We start from the raw sequence: 22,019 nt of genomic DNA, 5'->3' as shown, positions 1-22,019 counted from the left end.
TCTCTACCAGTAGCTGCCTGACAATGGGCAAGTTAACTAACATCTCTGGGCCTCAGTTTCTTCATCTCCAAAATGGGCACAGTAAGAATACTTGCTTCGTTGGGTATTCTAAAGTTTAAATAATGTGATGTGTGAAAACAGGTTAGCACATCATCTGCTATGTAGTAGATGTTGAATGGACCAGCAATGTCAGCATCATCTGGGAACTTGCTAGAAATAAAAACTCTCAGCCCCACCCCAGGCCAACTGAATCAGGAACTCTAGGGGTGGGACCCTGGAATGTGTGTGTGAGTGTGTGTGTGTGTGTGTGTGTGTGTGTGTGTGTTTAAACAAGCCCTCCAGATCATTCTGATATGAATTTGAGAGCTAGTGAGTTCAAATAATCAGGATTTCCCAAAAAAAACAAGGTCAATTAGCCTGCCCTAAAGTACATGAGCTGCATGGAAGAGAAGTGAATACTTGAACAAAATTAACCTGCTTTTAGGAAAGAAGGGGGAATGCTAAACGTGCGCTAAATGTTAGCCAAATGTGTGCTAACAGTCCTTGAGTAAGTACTATAAACCAGCCTTGGGTTAACCATTTTGCATATATTATATAACAACCTACAAGGCAGGTGGTATTTTTACAGGTATAATAGATGCAAAAATTGAAGCAGAAAGGGTTTGTGCAACTTGCCCAAAATCATACAACTAACCAGTGAGCTTTTGTTCCCATCAAGCAGTTTGACTAGAGATTGCCTTCCAAATCACAATACCACATGGGTTTGTTTCTGTTTTCAAAGATTCTCTACCTGCAAAATGGTGGAGTAGCTCCAGATCCATGCTGACTTCACCCCATCAGAAGGAAGCCAGCTGTCCTAGGTACTATTTGCAGATTGCCTCTCTCTAACTCACTTTATAGATGAAGAAACTGAAGCTAAGAGAAGCTAAAATACTTCCTGAAGCCACTGAATTAGTCGGCACCAGAATGAGAACTTGAAACCCAGTTCTCTAAGAACAAAATTTATGATGTCTGTTAAAGGTCGATCTGTCTTAGCATGAGAGACTTACTCCCTTTTTTCCATTCATTTAATTTGTTGGTAAATCTGGAGTTTTTAAACAATTGAGCTACTACCGTGTTTCCCCGAAAATAAGACCTAGCCAGACAATCAGCTCTAATGCATCTTTTGGAGCAAAAATTAATACAAGACCCGGTATTTATTTTATTATATTATATTATATTATATTATATTATATTATATTATATTATATTATACTACATTATATTAAAGACCAAATATTACATTATAGTAAAATAAGAGCGGGTCTTATATTAATTTTTACTCCAAAAGATGCATTAGAGCTGATTGTCCAGCTGGATCTCATTTTCGGGGAAACATGGTAGCAGCTTCTTGACTGCAATACAAAGTGCTAAAAAGAAAAGATCCTAAATGAGCAGTTTCACTTAGAGAGGAAAGGTCCCCTTTTACTTTCATAAGCTCTCTAAAAATTGCCACCTGTGCTGCAGTAGCAGCTGTTCCATTCTCATATTTGACTCCACAGGGACTAACTTTGGGTTCCTTTTTTAAAAATTGGAAATCAATGTCAAATCAGGTGATGGAGAAAGCCAATGAAGTTCTTTTGTTCATATTCCCTTGCTATGGGGCAGAAACACACTTCTCTTCACCAGCATTGATCTGATAGCCGACAATTGTTGTTTCTTATGTTGGCATAAGTACTCTTAGCCTGGCATAGGCTGGACTTGCTTTGAACTAGAAAAAAGAAATCAATATTTCTTTCTATAAAACTTTTATTTGGGACAGTATTCAGAAGTCTTCTATTTCGGCTGCTTTGGTCAAAATGACTGAAAGATTCAATATGAGACATCCACTCTGTTTTCTGTATGTCGCTGCCCTTAAACTCCTAAGTTGACCAAAGAGTGGGGAACAGTCATCCAAATAAAGGGTCAACAGAATAACTGCGTCTTCTCAAATTATCACCCTCTGCAATTTAGGTACCTAATTTACCACTGGATAGATTTCTAGCTTTATGACACTGTCTTTCATCTTTTCGCCCTCTTGAAATAGATTAAATGATGGCTTCCCAGTCTTCACCCTCCCTTGCCATGGCTTCATCAGGCCAGAATGCATTTCCTGCCCTTAAAGTTAGTCTCCACCACGAGGCTTGCTTTCATTGGTGGCAGGAGGAAAGCGACAGCCCAAAGCCTAGACACAAATATTTCTGTTTGCCTTCTTGCTCCTCTGCTATTGCCACAGGAAGAAATTGCTGCTCTCGATGGCACTGGGTGGCTGCTCCAGGGGGAATGAGAGACATATGGCTGATGTAGGCTAGATCTGTAGTGAGAAGTGGAGCCACCTCAGAAACTGCAACTTGGCAGTAGATACCCAGCTGAGCCCAGCCCAGATGCGCTGACTCCCACCTCACCTACACACCCATGAGCTAAACAGGTGCTGCGCTAGCTGTTGCATGCTACTAGGACTGTATGCTGCATTGATGTAACAGCACTTAACTAAAACATTCTTTTTAAAGACTATTAGACAAGTCCACACCTAAAATGAGCCTGTTAAAAAATGTGATTGCTTTCAGCATACACATACAAAACACGGTCAGATCCATGAATTTAATCCCTTAGGAGGCTATACATTTACTCTTTTGATACTGTCTCTTTCCAAAATAGTTTGGGGAAATGCTTTTAAGAATTGCTTTCTTAATCTATAGCACAGATTTTTGGGTTATCCTTGGTAATAATAAGTCTACATACTCTGAAAAAAACTTTGATTTTTTTTTTAAGCTAAAAGACATTAGGGGGTATTTAGATTCTTAAGGATCAACCAGAATTATTTTAATTTTTATTCAGGAGAAATAATATATAGTTTAGAAAATTAAAATAAAATGTTTCAAACTCACGACCATAACTTAATTGTTTGGGTGTATTCAATGATTTTTTTCTCAAATGCATATGTTTTCGTAAGGTGTCTCAAAAGTTCCTTCCCAAAAAGTGATGGGTTTCTTGTTACTAAGTTCTCAATGTAAAATGGGAATTGAAAATAAACGTTTGGTATCAATTTGAATAACTTTTAAAACATCTCTGGCCAAGGGAAATTATGTTAAACACATAGAGTATGCTAGGCTTAATTGGCAAATTGGAAACAAACACTGTATATAGAGTAAATAATGGCAAGATGAGAGGTTTCAAGCTACTCAAAAGTGAAATTCTGGAACAATGAGCAAAGCGTAAGAGCGGTGGCTGAACCTGGCATCTGTGTTAAGAGCCTGCCCTCGGGGCTCAGTGCATCTGGTGTTCAGGAGAGACTGGGCCTTACAAGGTTAAGCTCACATTCACATTTGGGAACACAGATGCTGACTGGTGTCCTTGGACCCACAGACAGATAGGACCCATAGTAAGGACAGTGACAAGGATTCGTGGGGCGGGGGGGGGGGAGGCACACAGTGCAGTGGCTAAGGGATGAAGATTTGATTTTCATCTCTATGACCTTCTACCTGGGTGCCCTTGAAAACATGACCTCCTCTCTCTAAGTCTCAGTTCCACACATGAAACACAAAGGGACTAACAATGCTTATCCCGTAAGACTGAGAATTCAATGAGACAACAGTCAGTGCCCAGCCCAGATTTAGCTCTCAGTAAATCTGATTTACTGAGTAAGAATTATTCATTGTAAAAGAAAATCATACATGAATGATATTTTAGAATTCTATAAAAGACTAAATGACACTAAGAACAGGGAGTTACTACCAGCCATATTTGCCAGGTCTGGCCTTGCACCTTTCATCAGCACCATGCAGCCAGCGCCCAATAAGAACATATTCATGGCAATTTGAGATTATTGCCAGCCTGGTTTGAATTTCACAGCAATAAATCATAATTTAGTATTAATACATTACTGTAAGTTGATTCGTAGTGTAATCAATATTAGTTACTAATAAAAATCTTGATTACCTGCTGTTGTGCCAAGTCCTGTATTATATGCTGCAATAACACTGTAAGGCGAATATTGTTAGTCCAGTATGGAAGAATGAATAAAGGATTCTTTTTAACAGCTGGCATCAGAGGATCTCTTATGAAGGGGACTACCTCGGTGAATGGCCACTTCCATAAAAAATAAATAGTATACACCTTTTCCCCCTTTTTCTTATTCCTTCTTTTCTCCTTTCTGCTGCTTAGAGTTTGGGGTGATGGCTGGGACAGCATTTGGGGCCATGAGAACAGGCACTGAATCCGAGGAAGGGTGGAGGGAAAAGTTAGAAGCAGCCTGAATCCCTGGTGCTTAGAGCCACCATGCAGCCCTGGACTGTCCATCACTAGACTTTAATGGCAGAGAAAGAAAAAACTCCTCTCTTTCTGAGCTAATGTCTTTGTGTCTCTATTCGTCACAGCCAATCCTAATTCTAACTGATAGGAGAGGGAATTGGACTTTACCCAGAAGCCAATCTGATTTAGGGTCAAAGAATAGGATGACCTAAGCTGACACCTGGGTCATAACTATTTTCAAGATGAGAAAACAGAGGGTTAAAGAGATTAAGTGACCTGCCCAAAGCTAGATTTGTGGCAGAACTAAATTTGGGCCAAGGTCTGCTGGCTTAAACCCCATATTCTAACTTATTCCTTCTCTCCTGATTTCTGCCTCTCCCTTGGATCTGACACAAGTACTGCTTTTTGAATATTGAACTTGCCTCCCTTCTCAGCTACAGTCTGCACTCTCACTCTTGCCTCTTTCACTGGCGGTTAACCCCCAGATCCTGGAGAAAACCGACGATTTCCCCATTGCAGCTGAGATGAGCTTCTTTGACTCTCTCCCAGGGTAAGTGCAGATGACCAGTATCCCTGCTGGAGCTCCCTAGTAACTGGGAATTAGACATTAATTCAGCCATACTTTCCATAAAACTTTTATTAAAGTTAGGCACAAATGCATTTTCTCCTTTAAGTCAAGTTACAGTGAGATTCAAGAAGGATTTCTAAAAATATGAGGCTAATACATTCAAATCAGTTATTAAATGAAACTAGAGGTGTTTAGGATATGTTTTTTAACTTCCTAAGATTGATATCAGGGGAAAACATGCCCTTTCAAAAAATATTCTAGAATGCCACTGTGGGAGAGAGAATGCTAAGCTAGCCTGACCCTTTTGGCATTTCTTTGGATCAAGTCTAATAAATTCATTCTTAAAATATTATTTTTCTATTATGAAAGTAGTTCCTGTTCATTACAGAATAATTACAAAATAAAGAAGGATTATAACTCAATAAGAACCATTGTTAAAATTTTGGTATTTTCAACTTGAGACTCTGCTTTATAATTTTTTTTAAATCCTTGCAATCAGATAGCATATAAAAAACTTATATAGAGTAATTGTTAAAAAAAAAAAACTATTTTTATTTTTCAAGTTATGACTACAGATTGCAAAAAAAATTTAGAAAACAGGAAGAAATATGAGCAAGTAAAATCACCCAGAATGTCAATGACCAGAGAAAATTAATGAAAAACATTTTCGTGTTTGTCCCAGCCGCCTCCTGCTATATATTTTTTACATGATTAAAATTTAACTGTAGGGGATATATTTTTAAGTAAATTCAACACAGAAACATGTTCTATATAGAAATTGTTATAAAGAGTCTTTCCCTTGGAAACCCAATGTCTAAGGTAATTAATATGAATTTTAAAGGAGCAGAACATCATCGCTCATGTTCTTTGGCAAAGAAAATGGCTAATATATTGCTCTTTGCAACTCTGATTTTTGTGGAAGGAAAACAATATAACCTGTTTAGTAATTTTTCTGGCACAGTATCCCCAGCATGTAAATAGTTTTGTCATTGTTAGTAAGTGCTTGCAGAATAACACCAATTATTGTTTCAAGTGGTTTTCAAACATGGCAACAATGTCCATCTGAATTAGGGTGGGAAGTATGTGGCAAAAAAAACCACATTTTCTGGCAATGGAAAAAGAGCAAAATCAAAAAATAAATTGCTGAGATACTCACTGTCTTTGTTCGGGCTGCTATAACAAAATACCATAGACTGGGTGGCTTAAACAACATTTATTTCTCACAGTTCTGGAGGCTGAAAGTCCAAGATCAAGGCACTGGTAGATTCAGTGTCTGGTGAGAGCCCACTTCCTGGTTCATAGATGGCCATCTTCTCTCTATAAGTTCACATGGTGGAGGAGGCAAGGAAGAGCTTTCTGGGGTCCCTTTTACAAGGACACTAATTCCATTCATGGGAGCTCCTCTCATGATCTCATCACCTCCCAAAGGCCCCGCCTCCTAATACCATCACATTAGGGATTAGGTTTCAACATACGAATTTTGGGGGGACACATTCAACCTATAACACCCACTTTCTTCCTTTTCATCTTTTCTCCTCATAGTATCTACTAATATGTATGCTGTGTTTGTTTACAGAGGACATGAATTCTTGGTATATCTGTGTTTTCTCCTCATTTCCTGTTCCCACAGCTTTCTAGGGACTGCCCCCTCTGCCTTCTATGAAGATAGATGAGGGAGGCAGTAACTCACATTGTGGACCCACACAGAGGTGCAGCTGAAACCCTGGCACAAGGATCCTTAGCGTTCCACATTCTGGAATTACATTTGTAATAAAATGAGTCCAAAAAAGGCCACGTGACTACTGCCTGCCCTGTAGGGTCAGCCCATTATAATCACAGTGCATATAAGCCATACATTACCTCAGAGCAGTATTGTGTTTAAAGAAGCAAAGCCCAGGAGCTTCTAATCTTAACTCTTGTCTCCTTCAAATATTAAAGGGTATCCACAAGAACTCATTAAAACTCCCAGGAATACCTCTCTCCACCTCTCCAAAAGATCCCCCTCTGTCATCTATACCACCCATCCCTACTAGCCTGGTGCCTCAGTGGCTGATCTCCTTTTTGGCCTCAAGGAACAAGCTGTTGGCACTCCTATCTCCCACTAGACTCCAGGGGAGTTGTCATTCTTCTAAGCTTCTGACCATTATTCTCATGAAAATCCGCCTAGAGTTTCTGGTGTTTTCTTGGAAGGAGAAGGGAAGGGGAACTAAGACAGCAAAGGGCAAGTGAAAGAAATCTGTGATTTTCATCCGGTCATGTAATATGGTCCAAGATTGAGTGATCTAGCAGGAATGAAATGGTGGTGGGTGGTGTACAGAGAGAAAAACCAATGAGACTGGAGCTCAAAGCATCACCACTCCAGGGACACAGAAGAGTGCAAAGCAATCTTCTAAGACATAGCCATCCTTCTCAAGTTCCAAAACTCTTGCACAAGAGTATGAATTGGGGCATATTGGGGAACAAGCGCATTTCACATGCAAAGTTCACACAGAGAGTATGTGAGACTATATATCACACAGGAGACATAGCACTCAACCTCCACCAACCCTCCATATCTCCACTTATTCCTCAGCTGCCACCAGCCACCACCACCAGCACCACCTGCACCGCCACCTTGGTGCAAGCTACAATTATTTTTCCTTTCTAAAGAAATTTTTAAAATATGAAAACACAGATAATAAAAGCCCTACTGAGAATAGATCGTTATTAGAATATAGTTGTGTGCTTTAGAGTTTTTGTTATGATTTTATTTATGCTGAGCTGGTAAGACATTCACATGGCTCAAAATATAAAAGGTAAGAAAGGATATATAGTAAAAATCTCCCCCGATCCGCTGTTGCCCAGACATCCAGTTCTCTGCCCCCAGAGGCTACCATGTCTCAAATATTTTTAAATAAAAGAAATAAAGCATTATAGATACAGTTGAAGTCTCCTTGTTCCCATTCTCCTTCAATACTCCCTAGAGACTATTGTCATGAATTTGATGCATCCTTCTAATGCCTTTTTATGGTTTTTACATACATATGCATGAATTCATGGACCACAGAGAGCTCTGTACTGTATGCTTTTTGGAATTCACATCAAGGTATCATACCTTTAAGCAGTACCCAATGCTGCCAGTTCAGTCCTTTTAACTATTATTCTAGTGTATGACTGTACTATATTTTATTCATCCATTTTCCTACTGATAGATAGAAAATTCCGTCCTGTTTTTTAGTAATATAAACAATGCTACCACTTTGGTATTTTCTAAATTAAAATAACGTTTAGGGCCATTTCTCCCCAGATGAATCTATAAATTCAAAATAATCAAAACCTAATAGGATATTTTACGAAAATTGATAAGCTAATTCTAAAGTCCTTCTGGAAGACAAAACAAACAAGAATTGGCAAATATTTCTTGAAAAGAGGCAGAGAAACTTGCCCTTTATTTTTATAATCTGCTTTTTTCTCATTTAGCATATTACTCTGGGAGAGAAAGGATCAGCTGGGCACCTCTAAGAAAGAAAACTTTGCTCTTTTCCTGGAGGTTGTTCTATCTAGTTGGGATACTGGAAGTGGTGCCTGAGAATGAAGCCAACACAGCAAGGTCCAAACAAGAAGAATCAAGAGAAACTGAGCTAGACCCTGAAATACCACAGCTGGAGCCAGTCCTACCTCTGCACTTACTGTTATTTAGATAATAAGTGTCCTCAGTCGTATACTTTACTTTAAAGGAATGGAGAAGGGAGCAGTTGTTCTATTTGTAGCCAAAAGGGTGCTAACTGATCCACTGTCTTACAATGTCTGATTTAATCAGTCTGGGACTGTTGAATTTTTAAGTGATTTTCAATTTCTTTCACACACACACACACCCCGCCCACCCCCAAAAATACTGCAAGGAATAGCCTTGTTGCTAAATCTCTATGCAAGTCTATCATTATTTTGTTAGGATAGATTCCTAAATAATTCCTACTCAAATGGAATTACTCAACCCAGACTATTGAAGCAAGAGGTTTGCTTGATAGAAAACCATGTAACAAATTTTAATCTAATAGAGAAAAATGGAAACTAAAATAATCTCTGAGCCCTAACCATGTACCCAATGTGTTCTGTTTCACTTACCATCTCAAGAGGGTCAGGATATCTTCCTGCTGCGGACCTCAAGGTCTGCTGCTACTGCCAGTAGAGTAACAACAGTAAAATGGTAACAGTTAAAATTTACTAAGCATTTATTCTGTGCAAAAGGTGTTCATCTATTATCTCATTTAATCTTCATAACTATCCTATTAAGAAGATGCTGTGATTATTCCCATTTTATATGTAAGAGAATGAGAGTTAGGGAGAGTTAGTAACTTGTCCAGGATCACGTTGCTACATGAAGGAGGCAGCTCTTGCGGCTCACACACCTGCTTCTCTGACCTCTCCCAGAGTCTTTCCTGAAAGCTCTGCTTCCAGATCTTTCCGCCCTGTTTTCTAGCTGTGTCATGTGTTCTTAAAAGGATATAAAAGAATAAATGCCAGAGTTGGCAGGAGGCAAGTAAACAGATGTGTTCCCAGCAGCCTAACCTGCTCCCGTGGTTCCTCCAGAGGTGGAGGCTCATCTGGAAGGATGCCGTGGTCACAGTGGATCAGAGCAAGAAAAAATGTTTCCCAATAACGTTCCTGTATCATCACAATTATGATCCTTCATTCTCTCTCAGAGCTAAGACAAAACCCTTTGCAAGTGACACCAAAGGCCATGAACAAAGACCCCCTGTTACAGACACTGTTATTGCTTCCCCAGCATATCTCTTCCTCCCTTCCTCCTTCCCCCACACTCCTCCTTTCCCCTGGAGATCCATGTGGTTCCAGGGAATGAGGCATCCCCCCACCCCCAGCTTGAGTGGTATGGCTTGTGTTTTAAGGTAAGCCCTACCTGAAGTGAGTGATTTGGAGGGGGGCTGTGGCCTCAACTGGTCCAACTAGAGCAGCTCTTGACCAAAACAGCCTTCACATTCCCCTCAGCTTCATTAACCTTTAGACATGCTTCATGACTCTCTGCCCCTGACCTCCTTTTCGTAGAGCTTTTTCTTAGAGATTTTTTTTTCTTGTTTCCTCCCTTTTCTTTGCTTTAAAAGACTTGCAATTCTAAATTCTTTCCCTGCTGCTTCAAGATGTAAATCTTCTACAACCCAGAAATGTCTTTCTGATAGACCTGGGAGCCATCTCTTTGAAATGTAATCATCAAGAAAGATAGAGCCCCTATCTCCCAAAAAGGTAGGAGTCTAACTTTGATCAGGGCCAATTAGCAAACACAGAAGATCTAGATCACATTGACCAACCTCCCTACTACCGTAATGTCCTGCAGTACTTTTCCACTAGCTCATCCCTGCACTTAAAAATTCTCCGGTCTTTTGTTTCAGCAGAATTGAGATCAGTCTCTCTGCCCTACTGCACTTTCTGTTTGACACTCTCAGCACTCTTCCTGGGATCACTAAGAAGAAGAACACTCTCCCACTAGATGTGAATGAGGAAGCATAGGGTCATGGTGGCTGCTAATAGCCATCTAGGGATCTGGAGGCAAGCCAGTCCTGGAAAGAAGCTAATATCATCATGGATGGAAGACAAAACAAGACATAGTGCCGGGAAGGGGTGTCTGATTCCTTGAGGACATCACTGATATACTGGACCAAGTCTTACCCCAAACCTGCTCTTCCTCTCAACTTCTCAAATACATGAGCTAATAAATTCCCTTTATTGTTTCAGCCAATTTCGGTTAAGGTTTTTGTTAACTGCAAGCAAAGTGTTCTGATTCCTCTCCTGTCTGGAGTATCTGAACACAACGCTTGGACCACAATCCCCTAATAGCAAAGCTAACACTAACCTAGCACTTATTACATGCCAGGAACTCTCCTAAACACTTCATACATTTTGATTTATTTAACCCTCACAACAGCCCTATGAGCCAGTTGTTTTTTTCTTTTGTTTTGTTTTGTTTTGAGCCCATTTTAGAAATGAGGAAAGTAAGGCACAAAAACAGGTTTAGAAAACTCTGCCAAAGCTAGTAGGTGGGAAAGCCAAGATTCAAACCCAGTCAGACCCTCTGGCTCCGGATTTCTTGGTCTTAACCAGGCTGCCAACAGCTCACCCACTGCTGTCCTGGGTTTCCTTGTTATTGGACAGGAGAAGTTGGGAATGGGATGTGGATAGGTAACATGCAAATGTTTATTTCCACATTTTTTTAGGGAACATGAAGGTATACATGTCAGTTTTCATTATCCAAAATCCAATTGAGAATTCAACTATGTCACTCTCTCAAGTCACTAATGAAACTTCTTCTGCCAGGTTATTTCTCAGCTGCTGACAGCTGGTTATCTATGGCTGGGTAGATATTTTCATGTCTACTCATAATCCTGCATGTCAAGATCACTGAAAAATAAATTCCAGGGTTTTTTTCTTCATGTTCTACAGTAGCAGCTGCTTTGACTTTAGACACAAAGTCTAAAGTCTATCAGCCAGGTATTATGTGTGTAGGATTCACGAGGTGTAAATTTATGTAGAATTTATTCACATAACATGGAAGTATTCTCAACTATTGTGCTATTTGAAGCAAAGCAGCCCATGCATCCTTTTCGTTTTGCTGAGATGGCTCTGAAAGCTTCAACCAATGACACCAGGGTTTCAAACTATGCCTTTATCACCACGTCAAATACTCTTAAGCTTTTCATTAAAAAAGAAAAGGTAAAACAAGAATGCTGCAAAACTTCTCTTTGCAATTAGGAGCTTAAGATATTTTAGATTAATAATAATCTTTGATGTAACTGAATGAGCACTATTTTTGTTATCTCTCCCTCTCATTGGCAGTTTTTTTTCTATTTATTAATTCAACCATGAAAAGGGTTCAAGAAGAAAAAAAAATGGCGGAGAAGATAAACACTGTGCCTGCATCCTTCCATGAACATATTAAAATTACAACTGAATTATAGAACAATCAACCTGGAGAACCATCTGAAGTCTAGCCGAACAGAAGTTCTATAACTAAAAATATAAAGAAGAGGTCAGGTCAAGACTAATAGAAGGGGTGGAGAGACAAAATGGGGCCCAAACCTCCCTGTGGTGGTTGAGAGTCAGGAGAAATATCTCAGCCACGAAGGTTCTTCCTGGAGGAGTGAGTGACTCAACACCCCACACCAGGCTCCCCACCCTGGAGTACTGGTGCCGGGAAGAAAAGCCCCCACAACACTTGCCTATGAAAAACAGTGGGGATTCTGACCATTTGCGTGGGACAAAAGGCTGTGGGAAACCCAGACATCCTCTTAAACAGCCACGCACAGACTCACTCACTCACAGGCACTCATCTGGGCTCCAGCAAAGGGACAGTGACTCAAGTGGCCTTGGAAACATTCAGGGAACAGACCGAGGTATGTGGCTGCAGGGGGAGGACTGGAGGACAGTCGTCATTTTCCCTGCGTGGAGTCCTTCGCCCCTGCAGCCAGCAAGCAGGCAACATCTTTCCTATGTTGAGCCCACCCCAACAGGCCAAATCTGAATTTGATTGGCCTAATAAGCTTCACTGCTCTGCCCTATTGCCTCAGATGGGACCCTACCCAACCCAACTCACATACCATCAGAGACACTTTCTCCTTGATCAGCCAGCCCATTCTTCATTGCAGTCTTTCTTGGAAAACTATTGCAGTCCGCCAGCAACAGACGGGCAGCAACTAGCCTCCTGTGCTCTGAGACTTTTGCTGAGTTGCTCCAGGCTTAGCACTGGCACCAAACCAGAGTCTGTATTAACCTATTGACCATAAATATTGCCATTCTATTGATTCCCTGACATCTTACCTCACTTAACTCGCATACTGCATGAGGCTTTATCAGTGGCTGACACTTAAGGGAGCTGGCAGGGGGCAGCAGGACTCTGAGTGTTCTGGCTTTTTGCAGAATTACTCCAGGTCTGGTTCTGGTGGCAGCTATCCTCAGTTCACACTGTGGGCTCTCCCATGTGCCTCCAGGTTTAGCACAGGCAGCAAACAACTACAGATCACTTTACAGCACCTACCAGGTAGCCCCTGGCCAGTCATGGACAGTGGTTGACCTGACCCTGCACCAGAGCCCCTCCCAAGAAGCCCTTGTTTAAAGGTTGGCTTCAGGCCACAGCAGAGCACCACCAATTAGCCCACAAGTGGCACACACAAAGGGTGGTCTAACAGGCACCAGAACCCACTGGGGTGAATCCCACTCAGTGTGGTAAGCCTCCCACACAGCAGCCGATAAGCTGTGGATGTGACCAAACCCCATAGTCAGTCAGCCTGAGGGTCAATCCCATGTACTAACTACCAATAGCAATCAAAGCTCAACAATAACAGGATAGCACACACAACCCACACAAGGGACACTCCTGGAGCACGTGGCTCAGGTGACCAGGGAGAATGTGCCACTGAGCCCAACAGAACACATACAACACAAAGCCACTCTACTAAGATCAGGACACATGGCAGCCCTACCTAATACATAGAAACAAAGATAGGGAGGAAGCCATGGTGGGGAGACAAAGAAACAAACATGTCCCAAATAAAAGAACAGAACATTAAGGCCGAGTTATCATTTAACACAGAATCTCTTCATTCTTATTAAACTCTTTGGGAAAATATGCCCACAAATTAGTTTGTGTTGTAATATGCCTCCCCTTTTTAGTGTTCTTTTATAATTTGAATATAATAATTTAGTTTCCTTTGTGGCTTTATATATATCAGTGCTTTAAATTATTGTGTCACAATCACCTAGAAGGCTTGTTAAAATACAAATTGCTTGACCCCACTGCAGAAGTTTTGTTCAGCATGACTGGGTGGGGTGTAAGACCTGCAATTTTCTTACACATGCCCAAAGATGCTGGTCTGGAGATCATACTTGGGGAACCACTGTTCTTAATAATGTGCCATCATAACAATATAAAAAGTGGAAGGATTCTCTTACTAATTTGGCTATGTTCAAATATGCCGATAATTTATATCTTGTAGATTTAATAATAATACTTTCTTTAGTTTCCACTTTCATCTGTATGTTTTATTAAGAGATTTGTCTTTCTTCCTCAGCGAGTTATTACCATCCACATTGTTTTCCTTAATAGTGATATAAAAACTACTTTAAAGTAATTTTTATTAATTTTCCTGAATCCTGCTAAGCTTATCAATATCGTTATTGTTCTTTGACATCAGAGATAATTTTATTATTTTTATACCAGGAAGAACATGACTGAATACCCGAGCCAGTCATTTTCTAAATTAAATAATGTTTACCTGCTCTTACTCGTACAGATTAATTAGTGTTTCCAGGATTTTACTATGTGTAACTTTTTGTGTGTTTTTTTTTTTTTCACCAGAAGTGGTAAAAGCCATCTTTGCCTCTAATACCTTGATTTTATATTGGTATTGTCTGTTTTTTCTTTTCCAAGAATGCAATGCAGTTGCCACATAGATTTTATATCTCTTTACAGCAATTCTAGGTTACTCTAGTTTTAACATATAGTATGGGAAAGTCTTGGATAAACTGTGCCCAAATCACTTAACTCTCAGGTTCACTTTAGCAGAGGTGAGATGTATTGAGTTGATTGCCAATCTCAGACATTCTATGCCAGAATAGATTAATTTTGTTCTATCCAAAGAGAGCAGCAGAAAGATGGGAACCTAAGGATACAGGATATGAAAGGACCACTTAGCCCTTAGCATCATATCAAAATGCTGCAGTGGATATTGCTATTAGTTTGCTAGTGTGGCGTTTTATCCTTTATTCCCCCTCTGATTAAGTAGTTTTCTAAATCTATTGATATTTTTAGGTCAAGAGACAGAAAAAAATAAGCAATGGTTTTGGTGACCATAATTTTCTAATTTATAGTCATTAATTCTAATTCTAATTCTCACCATACCTCATTGTAGATAAAAAGTTTTAGTTATTAGCTATGATTTCAATAATTATCCACACATAGGATATTGATTTGTTAACTTTCTTTGGATTTCTACGATTGCACACAGACAAATACCACACAGAGAGTTTTCAGTCTTAAGAAAAATTGGAAACGATTAGTAGTATGCAAATAAAGGGATATGGTCAATATAAAAATATGTGTTGATAATACAATGTTTAGCTTATTTAACAACCTTAGAAAAATGGATGTGACTGTGACATCTGTTTTTAGACTTTTCAAATTGATTTTTTATTTTTAGCTCAATTATAATATGTGTGTGTGTGTGTGTGTGTGTGTGTGTATATATATATAAAATGTGTATATATATTACATTATATAGGTATGTTATACAATAATTAGGCTAAATATATATGTGGTATCTCTCTATGTGTGTATCCCCAGGGGGTGGAGAGGAGAGAGACAATATAGAGAAAGTATTATAGAGGGCAAAGGTATGAGTATGAGAAGTTGTAAAAACAAAATAAAAAGAAATTACAGAACCATTAAAAAAAAAAAAAAGTACAGAACAAAGCTCCAGAAAAAGAACTAAATGAAATGGAGGCAAGCAACCGACCAGAAACAGAGTTCAAAACAATAGTTATAAGGATGCTCAAGGAACTTTGTGAGAACTTCAACAAAAGTATTGCAAGCATAAAAAAGGACATAGAAACCATAAAAAAGAACCAGTCAGAAGTGAAGACTACAATAACTAAATGAAGAATACACTAGAAGGAATCAACAGCCGACTAGATAAAGCAGAGGATCAAATCAGCGATTTGGAAGACAAGGTAGCAGAAAACACCTAATCAGAACACTAAAAATAATAATAATAATAATAATCAAAAAAAATGAGGATAGTTTAAGAGACTTCTGGGACAAAATTAAACATAACAACAGTCACATCATAGGGGTACCAGAAGGAGAAGAGAGAAAACAAGAGATTGAGAACCTATTTGAAGAAATAATGACTGAAAACTTTCCTAACCTGGTGAAGGAAATAGACATACAAGTCCAGAAAGTGCAAAGAGTCCCAAACAGGATGAAGCCAAACAGGTCCATACCCAGACACACCCAGATACACTATAATTAAAATGGCAAAGGTTAAAGACAAAGAGAGAACCCTAAAAGCAGCAAGAGAAAGGCAACTAGTAACTTATGAGGGAGCTCCCATAAGCTTGTCAGCTGATTTTTCAACAGAAACTTCACAGGCCAGAAGATATTGGCACAAAATATTCAATGTGATGGAAAGCAAGGACCTAAAACCAAGACAACTCTACCCAGCAAGGCTATCGTTTAAAATTGAAGGACAAATAAAGAGCTTTCCAGACAAGAAAAAGCTAAAGAAGTTCATCACCACCAAACCAGTATTACAAGGAATTTTAGAGGAACTTCTTTAAGATGGAAAAAAGAAAAGTCAAAATTATGAATAATGAAACGACAATAGCTACATATCTATCAACAATTACTTTTAATGTAAATGGATGAAATGCTCCAATCAAAAGACATAGCAGGAATGAATGGATAAGAAAACATAACCCTTACATATGCTGCCTACAAGAGACTCACTTCAGACTGAAAGACACACACAGACAGAAAGCAAATGGATGAAAATAGATATTTCACAAAAATTGAAGAAAAAAAAAGCTGAAGTAGCAATACTTATAACAGACAAAATAGACTTTAAAACAAAGGCTATAAGAAGAAAGAATGAAGGACCCCGTAATCCCACTTCTGGGCATTTATCCAAGTAAACCCAAAACACTACTTTGAGGACCTGTACATCCATATGTTCATTGCAGCATTGTTTACAATGGCAAAAACGTGGAGGCAGCCTACCTGTCCATTGATGGAAGAGTGGATAAAAAGGAGATGGTACATATATACAATGGACTAATGCTTGGCCATGGAAGGAAACGGGTTCTTGCCATCTGTGGAGGCAAGGATGGACCTGGAGGATGTTGTGCTGAGCAGAGTGTCAGACAGAGAATGACAGATGCAATGTGATTTCGTTTATATGTAGAATCTAAGAATAAAATTAACAACCAAAACAGAAATGAACTCATAGTTATAGAAAACATTTTAATGGTTGCCAGATGGGAGGGAAGTTGAGGGTGTGGGTAAAAGAAGGCGAAGGGATTAAGAAGTCCCAATTGGTTGCTACAAAGTAGTTATGGGGATGTAGGGTTTAGCATAAGAGAAACAGTCAATAATATTGTAATAACTATGTATGGTGTCAGATGGGTACTATATTTGTTGGGGTGATAGATGGGGGTTGGGACGCAGGGTGAAAAATGTAAAGAGGTTAAGAATTACAAATTGGTAGTTACAAAATAGTCATGGGGATGTAAAGTAAAGCATAGGGATTATAGTCAATAATATGGTAATAACTATGTATAGTGCCAGGTGAGTACTAGATTAGTCAGGGGGATCACTTCTTAAATTATATAAATGTCTAATCACTGTGCTGTACACCTGAAATTAATATAATATTGAATGCCAATTGTAATTGATAAATTTTAAAAGGTGGCGGGGATGGTGAAGGGGAATAAGAGGTCCAAATCTCCAGGTATAAAACAAATAAGTCATGGGGATGTAGTGCACAGCACAGGGAATATAGTCAGTTGTGATAGTGTGATACGATATCAGATGATTGCTGGGCTTATCATAGTGATCGTTTCTTTAGGTATATAAACATTGGATAACTATGGTGTACCCTTGAAACTAATATAATATTATGTGTTAGCTGTATTTTTAATATAAATAAAGGAAGAAAATGGGGACAGTATTACCAACTCCAAAGATCAGATTTTGGGAAATCACAGTCCATAACAACTAAAAGTCTGAGCTAAGATGTTTGAATATGTACATTTGACAATGAACCAGAAACCTTCCCCTAACAGTCAGGGAAAATGAGGTTTCCCATATTCTTGCCCTACGTAAATGATTCTCAGAGGGTCTGTGGAATTAATCATACCACTGCAAAAATATACAATTTAGCCACAAGTATTTAACGTTTCCTACTTTTTGTTTAGTAAGATAAGCTTCCATTCTTTATACTTATAATTATTTTCTTTATTGATATATAATTGACATATAATATTTCTTTATCATTTTATCACAAGATTTCTCCCTATATGCCTCCATTTAATTAATTTATTTATTTATGGTAAGGGGAAAACTATTTTTATTCATCCTCTCTTTTGTGTACTTCATGTTTTTCTCTCTCATGTTATTATTGACTTAAAGTATTTTCCAAAGTTTTAACGAACTGATGGTTGTCATGACTCCATCATAGTAAAAGGAGGAGCGGCAAGAGAAGTATTCATATAGTAGGTTGTTGCATAAATTGTCATTACATGGCCAATGAGAGGGCTTTTAAAAGACTCTTAAAAGGAGTATTTTCAGCAGAGCATCTATGATACTTTTGAAAATAGCCTCACCTTTTGGCAACAGCAAAAGTTTCCAGATCTAACCAAAAAATTTTTTCTGTTCTAAGATATGGAATCAGCTATTATACAGGAACTCTCTTTTTTTGTTTTTTTAAAATTTTGTTTTTCATTTTTTTCCTTTATTTTTTAATTTTTCAATTATAGTTGACATTCAATATTATTTTATTAGTTTCAGGTGTACAGTGTAGTGATTAGACACACATAATTTATAAAGTGATCCGCTGATAAATCTAGTACCCACCTGACATCATACATAATGATTCCAATATTACTGACTGTATGTCCTATGCTATATTCTACAGCCCCATGACTATTTTGTAACTATCAATTTGTACTTCTTAATCCCTTCACCTGTTTCACCCAACCTCCCCAACCTCTCTCCCATCTCATAACTGTCAGTTTGTTCTCTGTATCTATGATTCTGTTTCTGTTCTGGGAGTTTGTTGTTGTCGTTGTTGTTGCTGCTGCTGTTTATTTTGTTCTTTAGATTCCACGTATAAGTGAGATCATATGGTGTTTGTCTCTGTCTGACTTATTTCACTTAGCATATGTGTATGCCTCCATTTTAAATGAAGCTAGAATTTATCTGGCAAATATAAATTTATTCTGCACCATGGGGGAAGAAAACCCAAAAGATCACCTCTCAAAACCTTCCTTTACTTTTCAGTGTCTATATGCAGGCCAAACAGAAATGGACAAAAAGTGAGATCAATTATTGAATGTCTACTAAATGCTAAGCTCTAAACAAGGTACTTTAACACTCATTATCTCATTTAAACCTATGAAAGCTCATGAAATGTTAGTCATTCTATTTTAGAAGAGGACGGAACTGAAGAAACTTAAGTTTTACTGCAGAGAGTAACAAATATAGACTTGTAACCTTTCTGAATGATGTACTTTCCACTACCATGCTGCTTTTCTGGAACCATTGAGAAGTCATATCATAGGGCCCATGACTTCAGCACAATGAACAAGCCAGAATAAGATCATTCTCAGTGCAAAGATTGTTCTCTCCCATCCTCAGACAGCCTTAAAGGCAGGAACATTTGCAAAATGGCAATTTACTAAAGTTCCAGTATTACATGGTAATGCAGTAGCTAATAGGAACAGGACTATAACTAATGTTATGAAAAGGCAGTTGATGAAGACCCCATGCTTTAAATCTAATTATTAAAAATTTATAGACTGAAAGACTGATAAGTATGTTGCGTATATCAGCTTGGATATGTGCAGCACAACCAGAGTGGGGCACCAAATCCAACAACACAGACCCAAGGTGCCAACAGAAGAAAAGGAGCCAAACAGAACCAGGATGTTGCTCTTAGGCATTTTATTAATACCTCAGTGTAGATGGATTGGTAGGAAATACCAATAGCTCTAGAGTCTAGACTATGGTGCTGCGTTGATCAGTGTAATTTACTTGCAGCTTAATGTACTGTTATGTAGACTATATCGTTCTTTCCTAAGTGTAGATTCAGCCATTCTCAATCATTGGTGATCTTTCAAAGTTCCATATTAAAAAAAAAAAAAAAAAAAAAAAACCACTCCAAATAAGAGAGTAGTACCAGAAATTGGGGCTACTGCTTCTACTGCTGTTGCTAATAGTGACCAGACCCAATAGACAATTGCTCTAAAAACTCTGGTTTTTAGAGGATAGGAGAGACAACGTAAGCAGCATAAACTCTTCCTAAGCAAGTTTCATTTCTGTTTGACATCCTGGACCAGTTTTATTACATATAAAATGAGTAATATCTTTAAATCTACAGTGATGAATATAAGATTTATCACAAAATCTTCACTAACTTACTAAGAAATATGCCTGGATGCTTATTCTCCCACAGATAAATCAGAGATTAAAATGCGTGCCTTTCCATTATTCCTCCACAGTTTTGCTAGATGCTAGAAGAGATTGTACAGTAATGTATAGGTGTCAGAGGACATTGTGCACCATGAATGATTTGTGGCCAAAGAAGATTACAGATTTTTCTAAAACTTACTTCATTTTAGAAGTTTAACAGTTTGCACATTTACATTTCTGGCTTCCCCTTAGGAAAAATACATCCTTTCAAAGGCCTACTCCAGATATACTAGCCCCATGTCTCTCACTGGCTTTTTGACACATTCTCATGAGTCACTTGCACACGTTCAGAGAATAAGCCTTGGAGAAGAGGCTTTGTTTTATTTTATGCAAAACCTTCGACTCCTATAATGTGCAATTCACACCTTTGGTGTCAGATAAATGACAAATATCACTGTTAGAGGCAATAACACATTGAGATGTGAAGTTTTACAACAATACCTGTTTTCCTTGAGCTGCTAAAATCATTAAATTTATGACATTGCCAGATTAGTAGAACTGTATGCCTCTGCTCTATTTACTTAATTTTTTATTTGACTGGAACATGCTTTTAATGTGGAAATTGTATTACAGTATTCAAATATATTGTGCTCTGAACAAGATTATTAGCTATAGAAACCAAATGGGATTCTATCCATTTTCATTGTTCTCTATTTTCCTTGACATGTTCATCCCTTTTATTGGCAAACCAAATTTGATGTCAGAATCCACTCCAAAATACCAACAACATGTTTTGTAATTGCAAAGTTAACACCTATGAATAATAAAATTGCAAACAGAGCACCATCAAAAATTGAAGATGATTATTTTTTAATGATTATTCTACTACCTGCGTGATAGTATACAGAACATGGGGCATTGTCTTTCTGAAGATTGAATTCTAGTAACTATCTGAGCCTGAGGACCATGAGGACAGAGGCAATATTTTTTCTATCAACCTAATAGTAATGCATGTTCTAGAAAGTATCAAGTTGGGTAAGAGAAAAGGATTCCTGGCTCATTCCTCATCATCCCTCAAACACTTTTAGGCTAATTACGGGAAGAATGCATGAGGGATTAAGTGCCCTTTGCCACCAGTGCTAGTTCAGGGGTAAAAAGACAGCATTCCAATTCTAGTCCTGCCATTGATCTGTTGGATTTATTAACACACCCTTTAAAATCTGTGGCAGTTTAAGTTTATCCTAGAACTATGAGATGTTAAAGACGACCTAGTAGTCTAACACTCTCATTTTTAAGTGAAGAAACCAGGGCTGAATTCGCTTAAGGAACTCGCCCAGAGCCATGCTCCTTGATTCTATCGACTTGTTTAAGCTCAGACCCATCCCAACGCCACACAGCAGGTCTCCACATTCACCTTAGGAGTCACTATATCGGTCCCAAACTACCTTTCCTGACCTGATTGGAGGTTGACACCCAACTTCCTTTCAACCCATCATCCTTTCCTATTATCACATTTTCTTCAACTCCAATAGCAGAACTATTTCCCTTTAAGTTGTTCTGTTAAATTGCAAATACCATGGGAGATGTAATGCCTTATTATCTAACAATATCTACCGTGTACTGAATGGTTTTTACTTCCCTGACACTGAATCAGGCATGCTGTAAACACTCTTACATTTAATCTTCACAACGTTATGAGATTGGAATCATTATATATATTAATAGATGGGAAAACCAAAGGTCAGGGAACATAATTAACATGCCAAAGGTCACACAGCTGGTAAGTGGTACAACCAGGATTTGTACCTCTGTTTGGTGCTCTTAACCACCATGCTTGCTGATTGTCATTTCTTCCTAAAGCATTTGGTTGTTCATTCAAACATCACACGTTTTTCAAACATCAAATATAAGCTGGGTACAGTGCTAGAAGAACAAGGAGTACAGAGATGAAAGAATAACTAGGATCATCGGGGGCAGTGGTGACACTTGAGATGCGGAGCTATTATTCCC

Source organism: Rhinolophus ferrumequinum, chromosome 10 (assembly GCF_004115265.2).
Source record: "Rhinolophus ferrumequinum isolate MPI-CBG mRhiFer1 chromosome 10, mRhiFer1_v1.p, whole genome shotgun sequence".
In the NCBI taxonomy this organism is placed as follows: domain Eukaryota; kingdom Metazoa; phylum Chordata; class Mammalia; order Chiroptera; family Rhinolophidae; genus Rhinolophus; species Rhinolophus ferrumequinum.
Note: the sequence above shows the minus strand (reverse complement) of the source record.